A 10,101-nucleotide genomic window follows, 5' to 3' on the forward strand; every position below is an offset into this window, starting at 1 on the left:
ACATAAGGAACTGAGCATAATGCCAGATTTGTATTTTTCTTCACTCGTAGAAATGCAAAGACAATAATGCAATGAAGAGCATGCACGCACTCTACTTAGAGTGTAGTGCTAGTGTAACTCTTCTATATCTGGATCAATTCCTTTTTTAATTTTTTTCTTAAATGTGGTAGTAGTGTATTGCTTCTCTACACTTCTGGATATTTAATGCTTTTCTTTGTTAAGAGTTCTCAGCTTTGTGCTTCTTCTTCTCTTGCTCCTTATGTTATATTTAAAGTATTACCTTACAATTTTTTCATTACACCTGGAGTACTATGTCCAGTTTCAGGCTTCACAGGACAAGGAACTTTTGGAGGTACAAGGGAGTGGAGTATTTTACAAAGAAAAGCTGAGATTCCAGAAGGGGAGTCCAGGGGAGGATCTTATCAATGTATAAATACCTGAAGGAGGGGTGGCAGCAAAGAAGAGAGAGCCAGGCTCTTTTCAGGGTGCCCAGTGACAGGACAAGTGGCAATGGGCACAAACTGAAACATAGGACCTCCCACCTGAATGTTAGGAAACACTTTTTTATATATACTGAAAGTGTGACAGCACTGGCATTTGTTGCCTAGGGAGATTCTCTAAGGATGTGAACCACATGCTCAAAAATTTTCTGGGCATGGTCCTGGGCAACATGTTCTAGTGCAGAATGAAGTATGTGAAGCACATGTAAGAAATTGGCAGATTAACTTGATGTCAGTACAGAACTATTGAATGTATTCCTTAAAGGAGTTTAAAGTTGATCTTGTTTTTCTGCATTTAGCTCGTACCACCCTCTGGCATGATTTAGTACAGCATGTGATACTGCGTGATGTATCTATTAGAGCGGTTGTTATGCTGCTTGCTGCCTGTTTCCACTGTTTTTGCATCAACATGGTCAGCTGTGACAGATGCCTTCTGAATTCTTCAAAACACAAGTATAAATTCCACTTAAACATTGTGCTCTATCAGGCATTTACATGAGCAGAAATCTTTGTTCTGTAACAGTCCTAGTTTGGTTTTGATTTTATATCGGACTACTATGGCAGGTTGAATGCTTGAACCCCAATAGCACATAAGAAGCTTTGCAACCCAGTCTTCTATGCATTTCTGGCTGCATGCTACAAAGGTATTTCTTCATGTTGTGCTTATATGTGACTTCAAAACTGCAAGCACTCATACAGGTTTAATTACATGAGAAATAGCACAGTATTTTGCAGGACTAAGTATTACAAGTAAACATCTCTCAGCAGAGAAAAATAAGGACACTACAGTCTGTACTCAGGAAGTAGGTTATGTTACAGGCTAGGTATAGAAAGTAGAGACACCCAAATGTACAAGTAAGTGAGTTACACCTGTCTTAGCCTTAATTTGAATGGCCAGGTCCAGCTAAATAGTTGTCCCTCGTGATTGAAGCAGCAATAGGAATTAAAGTGCCCCATCTGTGGTTTAAAAGTACCCTATCAGAAGAGAGTTGAGGGGGTGGCATGGCTCATACTACTGTGACTGAGGAGAGAAAAGCCATATCATACAGTGGTGAGCAGTGCTGTTGAAAGATAAGTGGCTTCTCTGTGGCTCACTGTGTCTTTAGATGTAGCCTGCTATATCAATATTCTCATGCTTAATCCTGTAAATCTGCTTATTCTTGCATACAGGTAAAGGTATACCTATTTATTTTGAACTTGATGGGTGTTTAAGATAGATATTTGCCATCACAAGATTTGGACAATCACAGACATTTCTACAAAGAGGATTTGAGGCCCCTGAAAGGCTTTAATGCATAAAGCAGAGTTCACATAGGCTTCAGGCAACTACGCAGTATTTAAGCTCTTTAGGCTTTAACATGCCTTTAATCTTTTGTTACACTAGCCTAAAGTTAGGATTATTTATTTTGCCTACTCTCCAAATTTTGGTACTGGAAAATCATTTTAGTGAGAAATAGACTAAAAACTGCCCTTAATAAGCAGTACAGGTTAACAGCTGTTGCTGTGCTATGCCCAGTTTACACTATCCAGTGCAATGCAATTGATGTTAAAATCTAACAGAGGGCTTGGGCTTCTTTGAATGAAGACCATATTCTTGCTGTTAAGCAGTATCAACACCCTTGATTTTAACAAAAGAAAACAGATTCTATATAGCTATATAGGTAAGAAGTGACTTAAAAGTGGCTAATCTGTGATAAGTATCACACATAATTTCCATGAACTCCTTATCCTTATTTATTGATTCGTGTGTGACTATACAAGCTTGGCTTCCAAATTCCATTTCTCCTGGGATTAAAGCAGCCCATGATTAAACAGCCAGGATTGCATGCTTGCCTGATATGAGGCCATGTATTGCCTCATGCTTTTGGATCCTAAGGCATATTAGGTAGAGGCAGCATGAACTGACAATGTCAGACTGGGTAATTTTTGCATTGCAGGACAACTTCAACACTTTTCACTCTTTTCCCAGATAAAAGCTCTTTTTTCCCCCAACAATTTGAAGCATGGACTGTGTACATATGATACCTGTTTGTTTGGTTTCTAAATAGAAATGTCACTACTTGGGATAGTTAGCTTTCTTTTGACAGCTGAATTCATATGGAGAACAGAGGTATAGCTGTGTATCAGAAGTGTGCAGTGCAGTTTCTTTTACTGGCTGTATTTCTCTGTTGTGGTAGGATGAGGAAAGAAAGCGAAGGAGAGAAATAAAAATCCAGATGTACTGGACAGCAAGAGTGTTAGTGTTTGGCTATCCTATTTTTCCATTGTATAATGTTGAATGTAACAGATACAGCTCAGGCTTCAGTAATGACACTAAGAATCAGGACTGGGATTTTTCAAAGTAATCTAAGAAAAATCTCTAAATCCTGCTTTCCTGCTTGGAAAATGCCAAATTCAAACACCACAGAAGACTGCTCTGTACTGTCTCCATGTTTACAAAGCTTCCTTGCTGTCTGTGAAGATCCACCTTGAAGACAGATTCATCTCAAATATAAACTTTGACCAGAAACATTCATTTTTGGGATTTTGAGACTTCATGTTTGGAAATAGTATGGCTTCTCTCAGTCATCATCTTTGCAAGTCCTTCAGAGCTGAGAGTAGCTGTGCCATGCTTGTTAATCATGTTTGGTACACATGCAGGTGACTGAAGAAGGAAGTTGTACATGCTTTAGTATGAGGCTTTTTTGGGCTCCTAGATTTCTTCTTTCAGAGCTATGACTGAATGGAGTTTAACTGTTCTCCTTCTGGTAATGACTTAGTGATAAAATGTATTTTTTTTTTTTTAAAGCATAGATACTTATGTTGGCACAGATTAGGGAGCTTCAGTTCAATTTTTTTTGTTGTTGTTTTTTTTTTTTTTTTCCAGATTAATATTACTCAGAACAGTTTTTTATAAGTAGTTTTCAGTATTTAGCTTTTATACTCTGTTTAGTGCACTTACTGAGACTCACAGAAGTAGCTATCTGCATCTCTTCTTCCATTTGTTCATTTCTATTATAACTTCAATAGAATTGGTAACCTGTGTTATTTTCTCATCCTCATGTAGTAGATAATAGTACATGTTTGAAGCTCATCACAACAGCAAATACATGTAAGATAGCATATAACACATCATCCTTTCAAAACTGCCCCAGCAAGGAGGGATGGCAGTGCATTCTGTTACTTCTGCTATTTCTCACAAAAATGAGTGGGGTTTTTTTGTGTGTGTGTTTTTGGTTTTTTTTGTTTTTTTTTTTCTGTTCATGGAATTTGTAAGGCAGCAACAGAAGAAGCTGAGATAGCTACGTGAGGAAGTGGTCCTTCAGAAGAATGCTGTTCCTTTTTTTGGGGGGAGCAACCTATACCAGATTGCTTATAGTTCATATCTCTATTGTGCCTCTGCTCTTGCACTTTACTTTTTTCTCTCCTCTATTCCTGGTTACTAGTTTTATATAAGTAATTTTTCTACTACTTTACACCATGACAGATGAGCCACTATGGAGTGTTCATGGGTTTATTCTTCTGAGCCAATGGTATATGTACTATTTCTTCATGCAAAGAGATGCAACCATACTTCCTTGAATACTCATGTAGTCTCATAACCTTGGAGCTCTCTTTGCATGAAAAGATGAAGGAGAAATGTCATATCATGTGCTATTGCTTGTGGAGTCTATTAATATCCAACTACCAAAGCACTAGTTCTAGTAGCCTGTGAGCTGCACATTGCTGTAGGGAGTAACATGTTCTTCCTATTAAGCACAGATTTATATTTTTTATTATTCTAGTGATAAATAAAAATACATTTTTCTAACAGGTGTAATTTCATTTTGGTTAATGTATGAGCTACATCCTGACTAGCTCTCAATGTGTGTAGTCAATTGTTGATTTATTTTGACTGCATGGAATAACTGATGGTTATGACTCTAACCTAATTTAGTCTCTTTGCCTCTGGAATGCTGGTATCCAAAAGCAAATCAGGTGATTTACTTGGATTTGTTACTCAGAAGTCTATAGCTGACACTACAGATTTTTTTTTAAACAAGGGATTAATAAACTTCTGTTCAGATACATCTCCCTGTTTCTCTATGGTTTTCTATAAAAAAACTGTATTGTTTGCAAGATGTGCAGTAACTACAGCTTCATCCAGATTCTATTGAATGTAGTCCATTGCACAATTTACTGTAAAGTCTTTTATCATATGAGCAGCACAGACTGCAGATCTATTGTTATTTCAGTGCAATATGACTGTAAGTGCTACTTGCATTTCTGATAACAGAAACCTCAGAAAAGAAGCTAGTGCTTCTCTCTCTCTGGGCAGAACAGAGCATCTTCCCTAAAGTAGAAGTGTTCAAGAGACCTTTCCATTCTAAATGAAGGACAGAGTGCTACTATGACCTCGTACATTTAATATGCATTAAACTTGCTTCTAATCCAGAATAATTTTTAAAGCATTTGCTTTATTTCAGTTCTTATTTTCTTGAGAAGGATGTAATCTTGTCAGAGATAGTAAATTATAGGCCATGTTGAAGGATGTGGAGCAAAATTTTGAGGGACAGTATCCCACCACTTTGTACAACACAGTCTACTTGGGCATTTTCCTAGCAAGTAGTAGAGAAGTAAAAGAAAAAATAGTTGGGTCTTGTATGTTGCATCTTTTAGAGAAAACTTGTAACATATATATATATATAATATATATGTTACCAGTTTTACAGTACAAGAATGAATAAGCACTTTTACAAATGATTTCATTTAATTTTGTTACTTACACTTCCCCAGTATTATAACTGAAGCATCAATAGCAGTGAATCTGTTCACGACGCTTGTTTCTCCTCCGAAGTTATACTGGGATGGGATTTAGCAGGAAGTCTAAACTGCCTTTTCAACGTGGAGAAATAGGTGAGGCCATGCTTTGGAGAGCTGGCCACTCTAAAAGTCCTCTAAAACAGTACATCCCCTGCAAGCAAAGGGGGAAAAATGGTCAAACTATGAACTTGTTTTTCTTTGCTTAAGCCATTTTTGAAGTAAGGGGTGATGTGGATGTGTTGTCTTTTTCTTTTTTTTTTTTTTTTTTTTAATGGTGTCTTCATTAGAAATACTGCATACTAATACTTCATTTGAGTTTCTTAATTGGCATTCATGTAGCAGATTTCTAATAGTTTATCCTAAGGAAATTCTTGAGCTAAATTAAAATTGAGTTAAGGTTTTGATAATGTTATGCACAGAACATAAATTTTATGGGGAAATTGTAATGGTCCCCAGCCAGAACAGTGTAGTTTGACACTTAACCCTCTCAAAAAATCCCCCACACAGTTTTTTTTGCTTTGTATCCAGGCATGCGAAGGATAAAGCATTGCAGGAAAATGTATTACATTGTTTATAAAGCGTTTAGTTTCAGGTGCTAAAATGCTTTTCTGTGGCTGAGTAGTTGCAGCTTTTTATCACTGTAGCAGCTTTTTATCAGCTGAGTTGAGGCTGAGTACTTTAGTTGCATTTGCTACCTGAGTGTCTTGGAACATAATCTTCAATGAAGTTTCTAATTTTGCAGTACTGTCTAGTGACAGTCTTTAAACCACCCAGTTATCACTGTAAAGGGTGACACACACACCAAACTCTGTCTTGCTGGTCCTTAAACAACCTTGCAGTAAGAAGCTGGCTTTCAAGATCTTCAGAATTAGTCCTTCAACTTTCATCACAATCAACAGGCAGTTGTCCTCACATGAAGAGCAACAAAACTCCACAGGCACAGAAAAGAAAAACACTGGCACAGGAATGCTGTATGGGGTGAATCTGATGCAGCCCTGCAACTCGCCAGTCTGGTGCGTTTATACCATGACTGCTTATTATACATTGTATTTTTCTTTTTTTATAGGCTATGCATTTAGTCAGTGGCTTTATGCTGCTGTTTTAGGAAATGGCATTGTGTGGCTTTATTCCCCTCAGCTGACAGAGATGTAAGAATTTCATTAGTGTGATAACTGCGCTCATTCTGGCTGAAACAACAAGAAAAATGTAGTTTGAAAGTACCTTCCAGGGCTGCTGTGGTTGTGGCCCAGATATGGCCGTGTCAGAGACCCCAATTCATTTCACAGCCTGTCAGTCCTCTAGATGCCATGTTTGTGAAGCAGGCTCCCACAGGTTTCTCCACAGTGGCAGAAGGGCAGCTGGGCAAAGAGCTTAGTCAGTACTTCAAGCATTGGACACTTGCTGGAGATTCATTCAGGAAACATTTCCGATGCAGTAACTTCCTAAGGCTATCTTAATTAGCACAAAGGCTTGCAACCTTCTCTATGGCAGGATGCTATCTCACAGCAGCAAAATAGAAGTAGATCCTTTTCCCAGCTTGCTATAAAAAGGAGCTGTGAGTTTTTAAAGCAATGTGACTGCAAAGCAAAGAACTGCTATTGTCATACATGAGTTATGCGCAAAAAACGCACTCAACTTTATTTAGTTCAAATTTTGAAAGCCTGAGTATTCACAAAATTCATCTCTATGTTCCATTTCCCAGACAGAGAACAGGGTTATGCCATGTGAATTCTGCATCCACTCACACTGCCTACCATACAGCACCCAACTCCTCCTGAATAAACAACAGCCTACAAATTTGTAACAGAAATTGGCAAATAATGTTGAATAATAAATATATTTGAGAAAATGTACTGCGTTGGATGACAATTCATTAAACAGGAAGAGTTGAAATTGATCAAATGAATTGTTTGTTACTAATTATTTGCCTAGTGCTAGCTGTGTTGTGAGACCTTGAGGGTGGGAATAAATTATCTTAATGAGGGATTAGGTTAAGGCATGTTCTAAATTCTCATTTCAAGAGCTAACCCCACCATTAGTATATTTGCCTATAACTGTGAATCTTCTTTAATAGCTGCCTGTCTTCTTTGCACTGTGTAAAACGTTCCCCCTTTCTAAATCCATGTTCTGTAAATGAAATGTGGCCTCTCACATTTTATCTTCATTAGAAACACCAAAGAAACACCTAGGAGGAAATTACTCTTAGGTAGACTGTAGATAATATATCATTATGGAGAAAAACGTTCACACCACAAAGACAGACGAAGTACCAGGTACTTTTTACTATGGGCTGAATGCATCCCTGTTCAGTTTCTGAAAACCTCACTTGTATAGGGCATGTGGCTTTACAGACGTGGTTTTCCAAGTGAAAGAAAGATGGAGAATTGGGGATAAACTGCCTTATGCAACTTGGAAGGGAAAGAGGAACAAGGATGCACTTTTTTCCCTGTAGTAGAGTAAGAGTTCCCTTTTATGTTCAAAAGGCCATACAAGCCCAAGTAGCAAATGTTTAAAATGTGATCTTCCTCCAAAAAGTTTCTGTAACCATGTTATTATCCCATTTAATTACTATTACTGCTCTTAATAATTCATAGCAGAATGAGAGACAGGTAGATGACAGGCCAGTTGAGGTAGGGACCATTCCTCATTATATATTTTTGTAACATCTTAACTCTCGCTACTGCTGAAATATAACCATGTAATAATAAAACATTCTGTTATGCTCTCCCTGTCTGTCTCCCATTTGCAGTAGTTGACCTCAAAATGCTTTTAAAAGAAAGGGCAGATTATCATCTGTTTATACAGGTGGGTCAACATGCATGCTCAGCCAACAGTGTGGCAATCAGCACACAGGCACTCAGCTCCCTGTGCCATGCCTCCTATGCATCAGTCGGATGCATGCTCTCTCTCTTAGGTATTGCTTCCTTAAAAGATCAGCAATGCTGGTTGTTGTGTAATTCCAGGATGGAGAAGTAGGAGAACATGTTAGGTGGTCTTGCCTTTCTGTAAACCGTTTAGAATGTATTTGATCAAATGTCCTCTGTATTTTTAAGACATGATAAAATGCTTCTGTTTGCCAAGAGCTTTAGAGCACTTGTTAAAATATGTACCTTCCTTTAGGTTTGGCTGATATGCATGGCTGTTTTTTTTTTTTTTCCTTGTTTGTTTCCTAGCTACCTGTCTGCAGCACCTGGCAAGTGATCAGTGGCATTCTGGGAGCACCCACACAATGGTAGGCTATGGATGTGAACGCTCAGAGCCCCTTTGAGATGATGTTCATTTCACTGTGAACAGTCAGGTACTCTGTGCTTCCAGAGAGAGCCGTTTAAGGGCACCCACAGGCCCCTTGCTATTGAGATTCAGAGCAGAAACAAACTTCCCAGCATTCATTATCCTATTCACTATCAATTCAGAGGCAGCACTTGAGTGTTTGTAATTGTGCAGTAAAGATTCATCACATTTGGGGGTCAGCTACCTTGTCAGCTCCACAAACACATACACGCACGCACACAGAGGCAAGAAAAAAAATGAGCTTCATACACTCCATTCATGTCAGAACTCAACAACTTTAAGAGCGCAAATATTCTGCAGTCGCTCATGAAAAGAAATTTTTAATAATAAATATCTAACAATTAATGGGCTGGTAGCTGCAGTTGTCTTCAGGGCATAATATCTAATTTCCTTGCAATGTTTCATATCCTTACTTTTCACGCTGCAACAGTCTATCATTAAAACCGAATGCAGGTTTCTATCACTTTTATTTATTTTTCAAATCAACTTATAAATCAGTGCCAGGCCTTGTTACAGATGAGTTCCAATAAATTATCAGCTGTGGACAAATTCTGAATGTTAAACATCTTCTGTTTCTTCCTTCTCTTTTCTTTTCACTGTGCTCCTGCATAGCCCCCTGAGCCTGGAGCACACAACAGACAGGGGTTTGCAATTTTTCCTTTTAACCTAAATGAGAACCTGGCTACTTAATTGGTATTTAATAATGTATTTTAAAATGTATTTTATTCTCAGGGGAAGAAAAAAAAAAAAAAAAAAAAGTAAATACCCAATGATACAACCTAAACAAAATTTACATCTCACAACTAAGACAGATATCAACTCTTTTACTTCTAGATGACAGATAATTCCCAGAGCCACTTTAAACCCTAATGTAAGTCATATTAATTCTTTTACCAAAGTGCTCTGTCATTGCCCTTTGGAAACAGGTCATAAGTGCTTTTGTGAGCTAATGCTAACTTTTCTTTAACTGATTCTTCTCTTCTAAATTGGGTTACTGAAATCAGCAGTGTATTGCTGATTTTGGCATGACACTATCAGTTATGCACATTATTAGTTCTGCCATTAGGCTAAGGTATATCCAGTGAACTACAGTGACATAGCCCTGCATAGCTGTTGGGAAATTGTGACTACTGTAATCAGTAAAATGAGCTTTAAAAAATTCAGGATTGCAATAGTCTAAAGCTTTGATGTGAGAGCAAGTGAATTAGCTGAGGGCCTTAGTCTGAATGAACTCTGTATCACATGAATACAGGCATAAGTAAAGATGCCCCAAAATTCCTTCATTTATACAAAGCCTGCTCCAAAATGTTGTGTTTTCTCCCAGTTCTTTTTTGAGTCTCTGCCATTCTGCTTTTTTTCTTTTCTTTTTTGTTTCTTTTCTCTTTCACACCTTTTGGTTTTTCAATACATTTCCTCTGTTGCTAGACATGGTTTCCAATCCACATGGAGAGAGTATGATTTGTTTTATTTTACTACCATGAACTCAAGGAAACTCCAAACCATTGCTTGAACCAAGTAACCAAGTGGA

This window comes from Aythya marila (assembly GCF_965140915.1).
Source record: "Aythya marila genome assembly, chromosome: 2".
NCBI lineage: Eukaryota > Metazoa > Chordata > Aves > Anseriformes > Anatidae > Aythya > Aythya marila.